The 18,586-nt window shown below is 41.8% G+C and overlaps 1 protein-coding gene across 7 annotated transcripts in view; it reads left to right on the top strand.

Annotated features, from left to right (window-relative positions):
* Nucleotides 1-18,586, top strand: part of BACH2 (BACH transcriptional regulator 2) — a 257,457-nt gene that overhangs the window by 101,081 nt on the left and 137,790 nt on the right. For 5 of the 7 annotated variants that reach the window (XM_075923895.2, XM_006133289.5, XM_089776889.1 and 2 more), the window contains one exon: nucleotides 13,467-13,585. The exons of 1 other annotated variant lie outside the window; for it this stretch is intronic. The gene's annotated coding sequence lies outside the window, so the exon portion shown is untranslated. Of the gene's footprint in view, nucleotides 1-8,633; nucleotides 9,317-13,466; nucleotides 13,586-18,586 lie in introns of those variants that run through there. One more of the 7 variants, XM_075923892.2, reaches the window with a different exon arrangement.

Raw genomic sequence — 18,586 nt, 5'->3', positions numbered from 1 at the left:
CTTAGAATCTTAGAAGATTAGGGTTGGAAGAGACCTCAGGAGGTCATCTAGTTGCAGGACCAACCCCAATTACATCATTCCAGCCAGCGCTTTACCAAGCCTGGCCTCAGAAGGATGGAGACAATTCCAGGGCTTCACCACCCTCTTAGTGAAATAGTTTTTCCTAATATCCAAACTAGACCTTTCCCACTGTAACTTGAGACCATTGCTTGTTCTGTCGTTAGCCACCATCCGCTTGGTAACCCCCCTTCAGATAGTTGAAGGCTATTGTCAAACCCCTCTTGTTCTTCTCTTACACCACTAAATAAATCCAGTTCCTTCAGTCTCTCTTAAATCATGCGTCCCAATTCCTTAATTATTTTTGTTGCCCTCTGCTGGACACTCCAATTTGTCCATGTCTTTTCTGTAGTGGGGGGCCCCAAAACTAGACGCAGTACTCCAGATGTGGTCTCACCAGTGCTGAATAGAGGGGAATAATCACTTCCCTCAATCTGCTGGCAGTGCTCCTATTAATGCAGCCCAATATGCTGTTAGCTTTCTTGGCAACAAGAGCACACTGTTGACTCATATCCAGCTTCTTGTCTACTGTAATCCCCAGGTCCTTTTCTGCAGAACTGCTGCTTAGCCAGTTGGTCCCCAGCCTGTAACAGTGCTTAGGATTCTTTGGCCCCAAGTGCAGGACTCTGCACTTGTCCTTGTTGAACCTCATCAGATTTCTTTTGGACCATTTCTTCAATTTGCCTCGGGTCACTATGGACCCTGCCTCCACCCTCCAGCATATTTACTCCTCCCACCTTAGTGTCATCGTGAACTTGCTGTGGGTGAAAATCCATCCCCTAATCCAGATCGTTAATGAAGATGTACAAAACCTGCCCCAAGACTAACTCCTGGAGTACTCTGCTTGATACAGAAATCCAATTAAACATTGAGCCTGACAGTTTAGCCAGCTTTCTCTCCACTATGTAGTCCATTCACCCAAGCCGTACTTCTTTAATTTGCTGGCAAGAATATGGTGGTAGATCATATCAAAAGCTTTGCTGGTCAAAGTATATCACATCCATCACTTTCCCTCTATCCAAAGATACAGTTATCTCATCAAAGAAGGTAATTAGGTTGGCCAGGCCTGACTTGCTTTTGATGAATCCATGTTGACTGTTCCTGATCACTTTCCTCTCCTCCAAGTGTTTCAAAATGGATTCCTTGAGAACTTGCTCCATGATTTTTTCCAGGGACTGAGGTGAGGATGCCCAGTCTGTAGTTTCCCAGGTCGTCTGTCCCTTTTTTTTTGTTGTTTTTTTGTTTAAAGATGGGCACTACATTTTCCTTTTTGCAATCATCTGGGACCTCCCCCAGTCACTCTGAGTTTTCAAAGATTTTGGCCAATGGTGTTCTAATGACAACAGCCAACTCTCTCAGCACTATAAGATGCATTAGATCCAACTCATGGAGTAGGGATGTGAATGGGAAACTGGTTAACGGGTCAGCACCACCTTTAAGGAGTGATGTTTACTACGTAATGGTTAACCAGTATCCCCAGAAGCAGCTTATGGCCTGCCCCAGGTGGAGGGCTGCTTCAGCCCAGCTGGGCCCCCCATGTGGGGCTTCCAGATCCTGATTCCTGCACACCCCGTCCCAGTCTGGGGCTGCAGTGCCCCCTCCCCCCCTCCACCGCCACAGGCAGGGGCTGCTCTAGCCAACCCTGGCCCCCCTCTTTAATTGGTTAACCCAGGGGTTCTCAAATTTTGTGATAACCGCGATCCCTCTCTAAGTTGCTGTAACCCCTCTCTGAGTTGTTCACGATCCCCCAGGAGGTCAAGGACCCACAGTTTGAGAAACGTGGGGTTATCCCATTAAACACTACGTTTAACCGGTTAACCAATTAAATGGGATCTTACATCCTTATCATGGACTTATGCATGTCCAGCTTTTCTAAATAGTCCTTAACCTGTTCTTTCACCACGGAGGGCTGCCCACCACCTCCCCTTACTGTGCAGCAGTCTGGGAGCTGATCTTGTCTGTGAGAACCAAGGCAAAAAAAAAAAAAAAAAGCATTGAATATTTCAGCTTTTTCTATATCACCTGTCACTAGGTTGCTTTCCTCCTTCAGTATGGGTCCACATTTTTCCTGACCATCTTTTTGTTGCTAACATACCCGTAGAAACCCTTCTTTTTATCCTTCGCATTATTTGCTAGTTGCATCTCCAGTTGTAGTTTGAACTTCCTTATTACACCTAGCATGCTTAAGCATTGCTTTTATATTCCCCTCTAGTCATGTGTCCAAATTTCCACTTCTTGGAAGCTTCCTTTTGTATTTTTTGTTAAGCCAAGCTAGTTACCTCCCATATTTGCTGTTCTTTTCCAGAGATTCTTAAAATTTTACATTTTGTGGGAAAAAAATACAAACCATATATTAAATAATTAAATTTTACTGAAACTACCAGTGTCACTTACACAAGGTGCACCTCCTCTCCCTCTTGTGGTTGATTTTTTGAATGTGCTTTAAATTTACTATAGAATCCTATTTGCTTGATCTAAATGGGACTAGAGGCAGATTGGATAATCAGAAATTGGGATAATCTGGAGGACTGGCAAAGAGCTTTCTGTTCCCTATTTTAAAATGGGAGGAGGGGGCTCAGGCAGATAGCTGGAACTCCAGCTGCTCAGGGCTGATCATCTGAGCCCCAGTACTGGTGGCTCTGAGCAAATAGTGGTTTGGTTAACACTAAGAGCTGGAAAATAAAAGTTTGGAGAAAGGGGGTTCTCCTGTTGAGTTCAACTGGTACCTGTGTGTTTTGTGGGTAGGGAAACAAAAGTTCAAGCATTTAATTTTAATTGTAGAAAAACATGGATTTGGGGAAGAAGTTTATCAGAGAATTTGGGGGGGGGGTTATCCTGGAAAACGCAGAGCCTGGATTTTCAGTCAGAATATAATAGTGCATAGAAACCAGCCATGTCTAGGTCCCATTGTGCTATGCACTATGTGTAACAATGACAGAGCTGCTATGAGGCCTTTACAGGCTAATCTTCGTGTTTTAAATGGCAATGATCAGGAGTGTCTTTGGGTTTTGAATGTTGGACTAAGGGAGAGGTGAGCAATAAGCAGCCCTCGAGTGGGATGCTTTTTGCCATGGGTAGCCCCTGGCAAGCCTCCAGATGTTTTATTTTCCTGTGCATCCACAGATACAGCCACTTGCAGGTCTCATTGGCTGGGATTTGCCATTCCTGAACAATTGGAGATGTAGGAAGTGGTAGGATGTAAGCAACTATTCAACTATCTGATAAGATAAAGCTTATTGGATAGTCAGTCCCTCGATTGGTTGCTTCCCTCCACATGTCTGCTTCTATCAGAGGCAGCAAGTGGGGGGAGCAGGAGCCGATTCCCCCCCCAGCACTGTTTCTGCAGGGTCAGTGCAGAAGGAGAGGGGAGGGGATTGCGGGGACTGAACGCGAGCCGGGAATCAGGTGACTCTTGGCTCAGGCCCAGACCCAGACCTTGCACCTCACTTTTTAAATGTATTAAGAGCCTGTTGGCTCTGAATACATTTAAGAGGCAGAGTAGCTTTGGGGTTGGTTCCCAGGGCTGGGAGCTATCCATGCTATGGCTCCCCTGTTTATCAACTAGTCAATGGAAACTCCATTGAATAGTCAATTAGTTGATTAAACTAAATTTAACATCCCTAGTGTTGGGTCTCACAGTTCCCATTGGCCAGGAATAGCAAACCACAGCCAATGGGAGCTGCGAGTACCCATACCTTCACCTCCACAGGTAAATAAAGTGTCTGGCAGCCTGGCGTAAAATCGTATCCAGCCTACAGGCCACTTTTTGCCCAACCCTGGACAAAGGGGTGGTACAGATGGACCACTGAAAAGAGTCAAGCAAGGCAGCCAAATGTACTGTTATATAGATACCAACACCACATATAATGTGTGAATTGGTAGATACAAATTCATGCTCCTATGTGATGTTGACATTCATCTGTTGTATTGCAGAGATAAACAAAAACATTACATTTTCCAGGCATGGCTGATCACCTCACTTGTATTCTACCCACTAGTCCGTCTCTGTAACTTTCAGGAATAGTACTGAAATTCTCAAAACAAATTAACTGAAAAACTGTTTGCGAAAAAGAAAAGACACTTCTCTAAGGGTGCATTTGCACTTCAGGACTTAACTTGAAATAAGCTACGCAAATTGAGCTACCTCAATTGTGTATCTTATTTCGAAATACTTTATTTCGAAATAGGGAGCGTCTACACAGCACTTACTTTGAAATAGAACACTCTTCCTCTGACTTCTCTTATTCCTTGTACAATGAGGGTTACAGGAGTCGGAGTAAGAAGTCCTCCAGCTTGACAGTATTTTGACATTATTTCGAAATAACTGCCTGCTGTGTAGACGCGGACTAAGTTATTTCAGAATAGCGATAGATATTTCGAACTGCTGGTTGAGAAACACTGCTGTATAGCATATCCCAACATGGAATCAGATCAACAGCTACTTAGAATGATTTAAACAGGTGTATCTTTCACCTGCACATTTTTTCTATTAATAGCTGTATGTCTTAATCCTGTAACTCTGTATAGTCTGCAGCAGGTATAAGGCTAGCATTGATATTGATGCAATGCAAGAGTTCAATGAAGAAAATGTAATGGCAGCCTGACCTCATTTAAAAAAAATCCAATATGGATTTTTCCAAAAGAATAAGCAGACTAAGGAAGTGGGCCCTGAGCCAGGCTATGTAATATCTTACCCTAACACAGCATCGGTCAAACCCCTCAGCTGGTTTAAAAGGCCTTTTGTGGTTTGTTGAGAGTGTTCCTTTAAAAAAAAAAAAAAAGGTTTGTGTACAGAACTAGCAAATGAACTCCACTCCATCAGAAAGTAGGTCAGTCAGTGACCTCCCAGTAGTATGAAGCAGCAGTTTATAGTGTAACTGACAGCACAGCAGCAGTAAACCTCACTGTCTCCAGGAGACTTGTCATGACAAATGTAAACACATTATATCCTGTATTCCTCTTATTTATTTATTTTCATTACCACACTAGAAACCACAAACTGTCGCTATGTCCTTCACCTCTTTTAGTCTCCAAAGGGAAATGCTTTGCAACATACCTAATAATTTTTTACAAGATTCTGTAATGAGTAAGGCATTGCAGCAAGTTTTTTGACAGCTGAAATTGAACACTTCAGATCAGAGTTAAATAAAATCCAAACTGACATGTCCCTAGTGGTGAAGAAACTCATGAGAAAGGAACTGAATTAACTAAGGGACCAAGGACCGGGGCATATCACACCTATATTTTACTATGAAAATCATAGTGGAGTGAGGGGTCAAGAATGGATATGGGCAATAAAATTTGCATGTTGGGATTTCTAGTTGCAGTATTATGTTTCAGTCAGTGCAGTGCATGCATAAAGAGTGAGACAGTTCTCCGAAAGCCATGGAGCTGATTCTTTCCCTTGGTTTGGAATCAGGTTTGTGATGAGTCATGCTTGAAGTTGAAAATGGGCTAGTTTAAATGTTCTCCCTAAAATCATCATAAAAGTTCTAAGTGCCACCAGATAGTTGGCATCCTTAGAGATCAGAACACCAATAACACATGGATGTTTATCTGGAGGCAAGGTTAATGTATTAACTTTTCTTCTTAATAAATTCTTTTAATATTTTTTCTTGCTCTTCACATTCTGTTCATCTTGCTCACTTTCTGCTGTTAAGTGACCTAAACATGTACACAATATTCTGCATTCTTTTTCACCAGTGTTCTACAAAGAGAGATTTTCATTATGTGATTCCTCCAAAGCTCTAGCTGATGGCTTTTATATGAGAACTTCATCGGGAAGATTGTTATTGAAGTGAGTCTTAAGTCAACTTTTGCAGGGAACAAAAAGACAACCATGTGAAGTTTCTGACAATTAACATGGGGTGATGAGGCTAATAATCTTTGTATACCTTATTAGCAATTTCTAATTTAGTTACCTCTGTTTTTAAACATCAGGTTAAGATAAAATTGCTTGACAATGCTCATTGCAAGAGCCCAGTCTTTCCCTTACTTAGCTTTTTCTTTGTAGCAGAAAGCCTCTTTAAAATTATGGAAGTGGAGGGATTTATTTTCTTTAGGCCATTTTCTTTCCAATGGTTTCCACATGTGAAGCTGTATAGGTTAAGATGCAGTTTCGGTTCAGCCTAGCTTGAGTATCTCACAGTCCCTATAAAGGTTAAGAAATGAAAGAAGTTTTTGAAGCCTCCGCTTAGTTAACAGTTTTTCCCCTCTCAAGTACAAGAGGATGACTCTAGCAAAATGTCCTAATTAACTGCTTTCCTATTTGCTGGTGGATGGAACATCGCAATGGTACTGCTGAAGACAGTGTTAACCTTTTAATTAACATGAAGATAAATGTACAGCATAAATAGGAAAATTACTCGCTTTCTTTTTAGCCATTCATGTAATTTGCTTTGGGAGTGAGGAAATTTTGATAAAACAAATCAGCACTGCAGTGTTTGTGTTAGGAATGTAACAGTATAACCGTTCAAAAGGTTAACCTATAAGCCTGGACTCATCAGTCACAGTTAATGGTTACATGCAGGCTCCCGGCTGTGCTCCTGGGAGCCGGTTGCCACCTCACACTGAGAGCTCTGTATCAGGGGCAGCACCCGGCTCCCCAGGAGTAGGGCCAGCAAGCGGGAGCCAGTACATGCTGGAAGCCGGCTTCCAGTGCACACCAGCTCCTGGGGAGCTGGCTGCTGCCCTGTGCTGTAGGCTCTGCAATATAAGGCTTTATACTGCAGAGCCCACAGCATGTAACTGTGTATCTGCTGAGATTCAGCAGTTACACAGTTACCTAATTAACTGCTTTTTAACATCCCTAGTTTGGGTCCTAGTAGAACACTAATTCCTGTATGGTTGAAAAGTGATATATAGGGAGTAATAATGTTGAATCCCATTTACTCGTCTCAATTACAGGACTTTCAATATAAATATAAAATCCAGGCAGTGTTTCACTGCATGTTTTAAAGTATATTGTCTGGTATGTTATAGGGATGTGAATGACTAGTCGACTAGTCTACTATTCAATGAGCAAATGCTTATCGGCTAGTTGACAGGTTAGTTGACTAGTCGCTTCCCCCACCCCTTGCTGCCTCTATCAGAAACAGGCAGCAAATGGGGAGAAAACTATTGGGTGCTTCAAAGCAGTAGCACTGCATGGAGCCTGGGACCAGATGTTCCTTTCAGATTCTGGGACCCCTGACCTATGGAAACTCCTCTGAAAATTGGGAGGATGTGGGGTTATGAGGGCAACAAACTTTCTACCAAAGTCCCTTCTTCCCTCCATCTCTCAACCTGCAGACATTGTAGCAAAATATTTCATACTTAGTCTTTAATAGCTTATTTGGTTTTTACTGCCATGCTGATGCAATCCTCACATCACAATCTTCGAAAGCCCCTCCTCCTGCAGAAGTCAAGCTGTCAAAAGTGCAGTGTTGAGAGAAGTGGTACAAACAAGGAACTGATGCATATAAGTGTCTGGCTTCCAGTGAATTCATCAGTACACACAAGTACATCTGGGGTTAAATACAGGCAGTCCCCGGGTTACGTACAAGATAGGGACTGTAGGTTTGTTCTTAAGTTGAATCTGTATGTAAGTCGGAACTGGCGTCCAGATTCAGCCGCTGCTGAAACTGATCAGTTTCAACAGCGGCTGAATCTGGACGCCTGTTCTGACTTACATACAGATTCAGCTTAAGAACCCCAGGCATCCCCAAGTCAGCTGCTGCTGAAACTGATCAGCGGCTGATTCCAGGAAGCCCGGGGCAGGGGCTTCCTGTAGTCAGCCACTGGTCAGTTTCAGCAGCGGCAGACTTGCGGATGCCTGGGGCAGAGCAGCTGGGGTGCTGCTGGGTTGGTCCAGTAGTGCCGCCGCTCCTCGGCGCTACTGGACCAACCCAGCAGCACCCAAGCTGCTCTGCCCCAGACGTCCTGATTCAGCCGCTGCTGAAACTGACCAGCAGTGGCTGAATCAGGACGCCTGGGGCAGAGCAGCTGGAGTGCTGCCCAGTTGGTCCCGTAGTGCCCAGAGCGGCGCTACGGGACCAACTGGCAGCGCCCCAGCTGCTGTACCGCAGGTGTCCGGAGCAAAGCCGCGGAGCACGGGGGCAGCGGGACAGCCCAGATGCGCCGTGGCTGTCCTGCTGCCCTCGGGCTCCGTGGCTTTGCTCTGCTTTGCTCCCCGTCCCCCTGGTCTGCAGACCAGGGGGACGGGGAGCAAAGCGGCGGAACATGCGGGCAGCGGACAGCCCAGACGCGTCTGGGCTGTCCGCTGCCCCCGTGCTCCGCGGCTTGGCTCTGCTTTGCTCTGCTTTGCCCCCCCCCCTATCCCCCTGGTCTGCAGACAAGGGGGACGGGGGGGGGCAAAGCAGAGCCAAGCCACGGAGCACGCGGCCAGCTGACAGCCCAGCGTCTGGGCTGTCAGCTGGCCGCGTGCTCCGCGGCTTGGCTTTGCTTTGCCCCCCTCCCTCGTCCCCCTTGTCTGCAGACAAGGGGGACGGGGGGGGGGCAAAGCAGAGCCAAGCCGCGGAGCGCGTGGGCAGCGGACAACCCTGTCCGCTGCCCGCGTGTTCCGCCGCTTTGCTTCCTCTCCCTGGTCTGTTGGAGACCAGGGAGAGGAAGGGCCCCGTTCGTAACTTACGTCGGATCCGCGTAACTCGGGGACTGCCTGTACGTTAATTTCAAAATCTTGTGACAAATGTTCCACTAAAAATTATTCAAAAATTCAGCCCATTTGGAGTTTATCCACCTCTTCCTCTATGTGGGAATAAAGTGCACAGAAGAGATTATTCTGAATAATCCATGCATTCTTCAATGTAATATTTTAGACTTTCAGTTTTCCTCTGGTAGGAAGAAAATTACAGTCTATGTAAAACAGAAGAAAGCCACAGCAAACTGCTGAAGTAGTCTAATACTTGGTCTGTCTTCTGTTTTCAACTTCATGGCCTGATGGATTGGACCCAGTGGTATAGTATATTTATGTGATGCAGTCTAAGTATTTATAACCATTTGATAGTTGCCGGGGTGGTTTTTTTCACTTGATTGCTGTGTCTTGAGAGAAGCAATCTACACTAATTGAGCAAAGATGATATCATTTCATTCAGCAGCATAGATAATGTCCAACTTGCCTGCATGATGTAAATGTGTAATGCATAGTAGTAGTCTCTGTGTCTCTGTTTCCATTAGATTTAGAAGAGTAATGAATTTCACTTGTCAGAATAAGGTCTTGGGTAGCGAAGAAATTCTTTACTGGAGCCTGTACAATTTGTGTGTAAGTAGGAGTGGCTGCATGCAAATCAACTTTATGCATGTAGTGTGCAATGTCTGCTAGTGTTTTGTGCAGTGCCATCCTGAAATCAAGAACTCAGAAAGCAGGACTTAAGGCTTCTACTGCAGTACAAGATGTTAACTTAAATAAGATTTAATTTTTTCAAGAAAAATGGGCATAGACAAATTGGTGTATGCAATGTGACCAAGTTAACGAGTCATTAGAAATCTCATTCCACTTAATATTTTATTAGTTGTTAGTAGTTGTTGTTGTTGTTTAGATTCAAGATTGTCCAGACATTAGCTTTAGAGGAAATCTTGCACAGATGACTACTGTACCACTCCAACCATAAGATGAGCAAGCCATTCCAGCACTGATGTGCAGTTAATCGTATTAACCATTTAAGCATATTGGGAGCTGTCCATTCAAAAGTGGAAAAACAAAACTGTTTACATATTGGCCTGATGATGTGAATTTAACTTTGGAATTCTTCAATTTCTTCCTCTCCCCCCCACTCCATATTGCTTCCAGAAAACGTGAAATAGCTTGCATTTTGGTGTAGGTGATTTGGCTAATGAGGAGGATCATCACTTAGTTGTTTTATATTGTGGAGTTAACTTCTTTAGTCATTGTGGCTTTGCTGCACATAGTACCTCTTCCCCCCCCCCCCCCGAGCTTTTTGATTTGTTTGTTGCTTTAGTGTCCCTTGCATTTATTTCTGCATGAACTGAAGAGCAAAGCAGTTGAATACAAAAAGTACTTAATCCTCAACTGTACAGAAATGTATGTATTTAGTTCTACTTGTACTCTTCCTTTTGTCATCTTTTGATGGGTTACCTTATTCTTGTTCGGAGCATTTCAGCCTATGAACACTTCTCACATTTCAATGATGAGCAGCATTACTTTGGTACTGAATCAAATGTGTAATCAGGACAGATTTATCCAGACATAAGGCAAATTATTTATAATCTGCAACAGTGTGCTATGTACTAGTTAACAATAAAAGTCTTAAATATTGATGAATCAGTTTCCACTGTAGTCTTCTCCCTCTCCCCACCACCACCATATGGAACCTTACAGACATATTACCAGTAAGAAAATGTATTCACTTGTAATATCAGGTACTAGCTTGACTGTGATTAAAAAGACTTTTAATGTTTTTAAGACTTTTTTTCCATTTGAAGTATGACCACAAACAATTAATATAAACACTTTTTCACTGGTCAGGTCTAAATATACTGACAGGTAGGAAAGTATCAGCACTATGAATGATTACTTTCATATTGTTCTTTATTGTTTACATAGTAGAGGGTTCTTAAAAGGCGGTAAAGTCTTTTTTAACATAGAATTTGCATGAAAATAAGCACAGGTTTAACAGGCAGGAAAGTTTCACAGATCAACATGTTTTGTGAGATCCAAATATTTGTGAAGTTTGTAAACTTTCAAGCATTGCATGCTAAACTCATTCCTAATGTTAACTTTAAGATGGTGACTGAAGAAAGAAATTGTAATGTTCTTAACTAAGAATGTATAGCTCTTTCAACACATGACATAGTTTGTCAAAGCTTTCTACAGCTGCTGTTGCTGTGAAATAACTGTGTACATCAGTTAAGTGGCAAACATTTTTTGCGGTGAGAACAACTCTTTGTAAAGTCTTCAGAGGGGTAGCTGAGTTAGTCTGTAACAGGAAAAAACTTTAAAAAACAACAGTCTAGCACCTTAAAGACTAACATAACATGTAAATGGTATAAGAACAATTAGCTCCTCCGATGGTTGGTGGGTTGGTTGGCTAAGTCATTAAGATGTGGGAGGTAGTGTGCAAGCCAGCCCATGTCCTTGTTCATACTATTTGCATAGAATTAAACTTGTGAATGAAGTTATGTTCCAATCCTTCTCTGTGTATTTGGCTTGTGGAATTGGCCTGAAATAAAATGGCGACTTGGAGATCCATTAACCAAACCATGGGGGTGCTAGTTGTTCTTATCAGTCTCTTATAGCTGTGTCTCTTTATTTTTTTTTCTCCTTTCCCCCTCCTTTTTTCTCCTCTTTTCCCTTCCCCTCCCTTCACTTATTTATTTTTGGATCTGGACTTCTAATACTCCTGTAATCTGAAGAAGTAGGTTGTGCCCACGAAAGCTCATAATACCATCTACATATTTTGTTAGTCTTTAAGGTGCTACTATTTGTTGTTTTTTAACTTTTTCTTTGCAAAGTGTAAGTTGTTCACAGCTTGCTATCTATCTTAAAAAATAAAGGAGCAACTCATTGACTATTCAAAAATAGATTCAGGGCAGAAATATGAGGTTAATTGACTATTCAATGTATTGATACTTAACATCCCTAGTCATGAAGCATCTTGGTATCACTTGAATTCAGAGTTTCTACAGAAACAGCTTCAAGGACTGTGATGCAACCCATGAATGAATACTGTGTCAGTTCTTCTTATTAATCACCGTGACTTCCAGAAATTTGTTCAGTACCTGCTTTTCCAGAATTACAGCTTTCTTTTTTGTAAATGTCAGTTTGGTAGTTCCATAGCAAATTTCTTTTTGTAGAATTCACATTAATTTCACAGACCAAAAGTGATTATTCAGACATATATGACCATTTCAAAGAGGTTTAAATAAACCAAGCAACAGTAGCCTCCAACATGGCGAGCATGCATGTTTGCATTAATTTACCTAATCACTGAATTGCTAACATGCCTAACAATTAAAGATCATAGAATCATAGGACTGGAAGGGACCTCAAAAGGTCATCGAGTCCAGCCCCCCGCCCTCAAGGCAGGACCTAGCTCCACCTACACCATCCCTGACAGATGTCTATCTAACCTGTTCTTAAATATCTCCAGAGAGGGAGATTCCACCACCTCCCTTGGCAATTTATTCCAATATTTGACCACCCTGACAGTTAGGAATTTTTTCCTAATGTCCAATCTAAACCTCCCCTGCTGCACTTTAAGCCCATTACTCCTTGTCCTGCTTTAAGCCCATTACTACTTGTCCTTGATCCTACCTATAAAAAGCCTTTCTGCCTTTTATCAACAGAAGTACCTCTTATCTCTTTGCTTAATATATTTTAACCTAAACACAAGTCATGAAATCTATGTCCCAGTAAGGTCAGAGTGAGTTTTGCTACTGACAGTAATGGGGTCTGGATTTCAACCTACTTTTGCTTCTGAATGTTCTAGAAAGAGCGAGGGGTGTAATCTAGTAGTCAAGTACTTGACTGTCTGATAAGCTTAGGCTTATCGGGTAATCAAGTCGAGTACTTGACTACTTGTTCCCGCCCTCCCTTGCTGCCTCTGCATTAGAGGGAGAAGGGCGGTAGGGAAGGCTGCCATGAAGCATTCTCTGGCCATGGTGGGCCAAGGCTCACTGCTGGCAGAGGCTGCTGTGGAAGCAATCCCTGTCTGCGGCAGCCCAGGCTGCCATAAACAGGGGCTGCTGGACACAATACGAGTCGGGGCCGGTCCAGGACCCTTGCAGCTCTGCCTTTTAAATGTAGTAAAAGAGCTACCCGGCTCTTACTGCATTTAAAAAGCAGTAGTCCCGGATCTGCTGAAGTTCTACAGAGTCTCTCCCCTTATTGAATAATCGTGTAGTCGATACAATTGTATAAACTGCACAATTAGCCAGATACCCACTCCTTAACATCCTTAGGCAGAACTGGCTGAAAAACAATGAAAATGTCTTTTTGGTTTTCAGCATGATTTTTATTTAAATTCTTAATGGTTGAAGAAATTTCAACCTGGTCTATGTGAAATAGCTATAAAATTGCAAAACATTTTTCACAAAAACATCAACTTTTTTTAAAATTCAAAGAATTACAACTGTCTCCAATTCTAAGCAACCCTCTGCCAACAAACAGCCTCTGCGCCCCCTTCCCTCTTCCCCCCCCCAAGCATTTGTTCTTTATAGCATCATGTGGGAGTCTTGGTAGCTTTCTGACTTCTTTGATGCATAAAATCTTTTATCTTTTGTTCCTGGGTGTAGTTAGTTTTGTCTACCTCAATTGTGTGTGTTGTAAAAGGATCTTGTGGATTTTATAAATTTCTCCAGAAAGCTGCTTTTGGCCCAGTGCAGTGAACAAAAGACTTTCTCTAGATTTGCATATTTCTCACAAAGGATTTTGATTTTATATCCTTTTCCAGGTATAACTATAGGTGTTTCTTACGGCAAAAGAGTTGAGCCACGCAACATCCAGTTGGAAACAGTAAGCTGCCTAAAGCAGCAATTTGCCTGAAAAGAGCTGCCCAGGACTATATATTGGGTAAGTAGTTTTGCACAAGTAGTGTAAAGTGGCTTGTTCTTTTGGAATCTCTCCTTACCTTTTTATAGCTTTACTATGCTATCTATTCAACTGTAGCAGTGAACACTGAAAAACTGTATACCACTTCATCTATGGCACTTACCTAAGACTCATCACTTGGAAGTATTGCCAGAACTTTGCTGGCTAATGTTGAAGTTCTTGGATACAGAGGAAAAACACTCATCTAGGAATAAGCCTCTTGCCAGTTCACATTTTACCTCAGTGTGTTTCTCAGATAAATGGCAAAGGAGTTGTCCTCGATGGGCTGGTCTTTTTGTACTTGTTTGTTTTGAAGCAGTACATTACAGTATTCTCCATGGCAAATTTAAGCAGGTGTGCTTCACAGATATAAACAGTGATTTGCCTATCTCCGTTCCATACAGTTAATTCACTGGTAGTTTTTTTTAATCCAGAAGAGACCATTAGATCATCGATTCTCCTTTCCTTATATTAAAGGCCAGAGTATGTAACCTCGTTATAAATGAGATTCTCTATTACTATGGCTGATGATGTATGAACCAAAAAGAACATAGTTCCCCTTTCAGGTTTCAGGCTGAGTATATGGGTGTGGCAATTAAAAGCATATTTTTTTTCTTCTAAACTGAGCAAAATTGCTCTGGAAATCATTGAGGCACAAAAAATGGAACCACTTGTCAATGCCATTTTTAAAGTCACTTTCGAAAGTAGAACAAATTTTGGTATAGCTGTGGCTTCAGTTTTAAAAAAAATTCTCCTTTCCCATTTACATTGCCCTCCATTTTGTGATGACCATGTATATAATAAATAAGTTTCTAACTTATTTACTATTACTTAGACTGTAAATTCCTCAAAATGGTTTAGTAGTAGCAATTGTCTACTGTCGGCCAAAGGGCAGCGATAGGAGTTAAGTGACCTATGACTTGATTCTACCAAGTGTGACTCTCACCTTTGAAGTTAAACATGTGTTTAAGTGCATTACTGGATTGGGCCAGGGCACTCAGCCCAGAAAATATGGTCTCTGATCAAAAAGTTTGAATCCCAGGGCAGTTCATTGGGTCCTTCATATTCACTGGGGTAAGTAAATGAGATCATTTCAGCCTACTTTTTCTGGAATGGGTCTTTAAAAAAACCCTCTTCTGCTCTGTGTAAACAATGGACACTTCACACGAGAGGAGTGTTTGTCCTTCTGAACTTGACTAGAATGTCCACTCTCTCCATTTCTGCATTGGGCCGTGTCTCCCAGCTAGTCCTCAAGCAGCCATTTCATTGGCACTATACATCTTGGCAAAGCCATGCCAAGTCTGATTCTGTATCTTGTGTGGGGGCCAGGTGGAAGAAGAGCCTATTCATTGGTGATGGTGAAACATGTTGAGTGAGGCACCTTGACAGAGGAATAGAGTGGGGAAATTGTGGAAAATGTTATTTAAAATAACAATGTACCAAGATGTGTGCCATTGACATTTGCCTATAAATTGTATGTTGTGTCTATTAGAAGGGCAAGCTCTTCTGTCTTATCCTGTATGTTGCTACAGCATTTAGTAAAAGGACACCTCTCTCATCAATGGCCTTGTGCATTTTATCACGATACAAATACTAAATAATTGTTACTATTTAAAATAAGTTGGTTTACTGCTATTTTATATCTGTATTTATATTTATTATTGTAGTTTTTCCTTATTGGCATGCATAGTAAAAGCTGGATCATGTTTTTGATCCAGGTGTGTGTACAGCTCACCCTGAAGTAGTCACAACTCAATCCTAAACCAGATTCAGATCAGGTATCCCAAAGGAAGTACTGCTGTGGCAATTGTACCAATTCTGTGAAATTTCAACTTGCCAAAACCCTAGATTCTCAATTCCAATAGAGACTTGTATGTCATGTCTTTGAGTTGAGCTAGATATCTATTCAAGAATATGAAATGGTGTATGTCCAGACTCTGAGGGTATGTCTAGACTACATCCCTCTTTCGACAGAGGGATGTAAATTAGGCACTTTGAAATTGCAAATGAAGCCGGGATTTGAATTTCCCGTGCTTCATTTGCATAATAGCGTCATGGCGCTCTTTCGAAAAAGCGCTATTTCAAAAGTAAAACTGCAGTCCACACTTTTTTGAGGGTAAAGGGAAGGCTTTTTCGAAAGATCCTGTAAACCTCATTTTTTGAGGTTTACAGGATATTTCGAAAATGACTATTTTTGAAAGAACTGCGTCTAGACTGTGGTTTTACTTTTGAAATAGCGCTTTTTTGAAAGAGCGCCATGACGTGATTATGCAAATGAAGCACGGGAAATTCAAATCCCGGCTTCATTTGCAATTTCAAAGTGCCTAATTTACATCCCTCTGTCGAAAGAGGGATGTAGTCTAGACGTACCCTGAGTGGTCTCATGTTAGGTACATAACATATTTTTAAGTATCAAAGTAAATGTTAATTGTTTCACAAGTAGCTTTTTCCAGCTACTAAATAATGTTGACTGTCTTTCATGAGCAATTGTGTTTTCAGCTGCTGAGTGGTACTAAATAGTAAATATTTTAGAAGGTTGTTATTGCAGCTGTTCAGCTGCTTTAAACATTTTTCATATTATTTTATTATTTAATGGCTTTGCACACAACATGCTCATGAAGGGTAGTAATAGCAGAGAAGCATTTGTGTTCTTCTGATGCATCTTTATAGTCTGTGGTTGGTTTTAGCTGTAGCCCAATAACCAGATACATAGTACATGGAATTTGTGAAAGTTTGTGGTGGTGTTCCTTATGTTGTACATGGGCTACAGTGACCTATTTTCTTCCCTCCCAAAGGCAAGAGCAAAGGGATTCAACCTATGGGAACTGTTTCTTTGAGTATTGCTAGCCTGCTGTGAGCAATCTTTTTGTTATACAGTTTGACTTGAAACGGAGCATTGTGCACATTTATAAAAATAGTGCCTGTCATTCAGAGGCTCTCATAATGTGTTCAAATGTTAATGAAATCACAAAATATCATTATAAAGACAGATAAATGTTCTTACTGGAAATGTTAATAAACTGAGGCATAAGGACGTTAGGTGACTTGCCCAAATTCACAGAGCAAGGGATACATTCTATGTGTTCATTCTCCTTAGTCTAATTCTAGTACTGGCTCTGGCTTTTTGCGCATTCCTAGAAGTCTGAGCCCTACTTAACTGGACTTCAGCTTGAAACCTTGCTTCAGAATTTGAGACTCTAGGCCTGATTCAGAACAGCAGTTAAGCACCTCCAAGGTCCAAACGAAGTCAGTGGGGACTGAAGGATGCCTATAAAGTTAAGGAAGCCGTTTGTATTTGCTTGAGGCTTCTATGTGCAGTTCATAGGTCTGGTTTGTTCCGTTTATCCGTTCTTATTCCATCTATTGCCTCATTAATGTTTCTGCTTTTATAATTATTTTTAATGTAGATCTGTAAAACTGCAAACGGAACTACTTATAGCTGACACTAAAATATCTGAATGTAGTTATGGCTATACAAGAAGGGAGCGATGCTGATAAAAACAAATGTGAAACTGACTGCAAAAGAAATTCATTTAGAGGTTAATGTAAGCAGAGGAAAATAGTAGTGAAGGTTAATCTCAAGTAATATTACGTTGGGGGTATTCAAAACATAGGTATGGAAAAAGCAGAACAAAAATCAATAAATGCATAAAGAAAGCAGAAACCACATTAATTAACAAGAGCCTCAAATTAGAATCCAAGGAAGAAAGGGTGATTGGCACTTGGGACCTGAATTCATTTCGCCACTTAGTCACAAACTCCCTGTGTGGCCATGGACAGACCACTTAATCTTCCTTGTGTCTCACTTCCCTATTTATGAAACGGGGAAAATATCTGGCACCTGCGTGTTGTGAGGCTAAAATCTCCTATGGATTGTGAAGCATTCAGGTAACTATGCTGATGAGGTTGTGTACATACCTAAAAGAGATGTCCATTTTCTCTCTTGGGAAATTCAGCCTGCTGCTTCTTCAGTTAGTAGTCTTGTGGGAGCTCCACCTGTAGGACGAATGCATGCCCAGGCATTCATGGTTGGAGATTTTTTGTCAGCAGTGTCTGTGGGTCCACATCTGTGCCATCGATGCCCTTTCCCTCCTGAATGAGGGTATATACAAAGAGTCATACCTGCCACCCCTTCAACTCCTCAGCCATCTCTAGCTTAAGACAGAGCAACATGGTGCTTGCTAGCTCGCCACAGTACTTACTACATTTTTTGCTTATTTTTCCTTATTCTTTAGGGCTATGTCTACACTGGCATGATTTTCTGAAAATGCTTTTAACGGAAAACTTTTCCGTTAAAAGCATTTTCGGAAAAGCTTGTCTAGATTGGCAGGATGCTTTTCTGGAAAAGCACTTTTTGCGGAAAAGCGTCCGTGGCCAATCTAGATGCGCTTTTCTGCAAAAAAGCCCCGATCGCCATTTTCGCGATCGGGGCTTTTTTGCGGAAAACAGTACTGTGCTGTCTACACTGGCCCTTTTGTGCAAAAGTCTTTCAGAAAAATACTTTTGCCCGAACGGGAGCAGCATAGTATTTCTGGAAAAGCACTGACGATCTTACATGAGATCGTCAGTGCTTTTCCGGAAATTCAAGCGGCCAGTGTAGACAGCTGGCAAGTTTTTCCACAAAAGCAGGTGATTTTGCAGAAAAACTTGCCAGTCTAGACACAGCCTAGTATTTTTCTTTATTTTACTTATTTTTCTGTTTAACACAGTTTGGGCTTGTGTGAGGAAAGGAGGGGAGGGGGATGTCTCCCTTCTCCTCTTCTTTGCCCAATCTAAGTGTTTGTTTTTCTTGGGCCTCTGTCCAAAGCTTCAAGTACAGGTTATGCATTAGACTCTGGGTTTCAAATCCTGCCAGATCTACCATTCATCTTTTGCTTGCAGCTATGGACATTCAAGCTGCTGGACACTCCCATCCTCTCCAAATATAAGGGTATGTCTACACTACAGCGCTATTTCAAATTAACTTATTTAGAATTAGTTAAT

This window comes from Pelodiscus sinensis, chromosome 3 (genome assembly GCF_052426305.1).
Source record: "Pelodiscus sinensis isolate ZL-2025 chromosome 3, ASM5242630v1, whole genome shotgun sequence".
NCBI lineage: Eukaryota > Metazoa > Chordata > Testudines > Trionychidae > Pelodiscus > Pelodiscus sinensis.
This window is presented reverse-complemented; position numbering and strand designations above follow the sequence as displayed.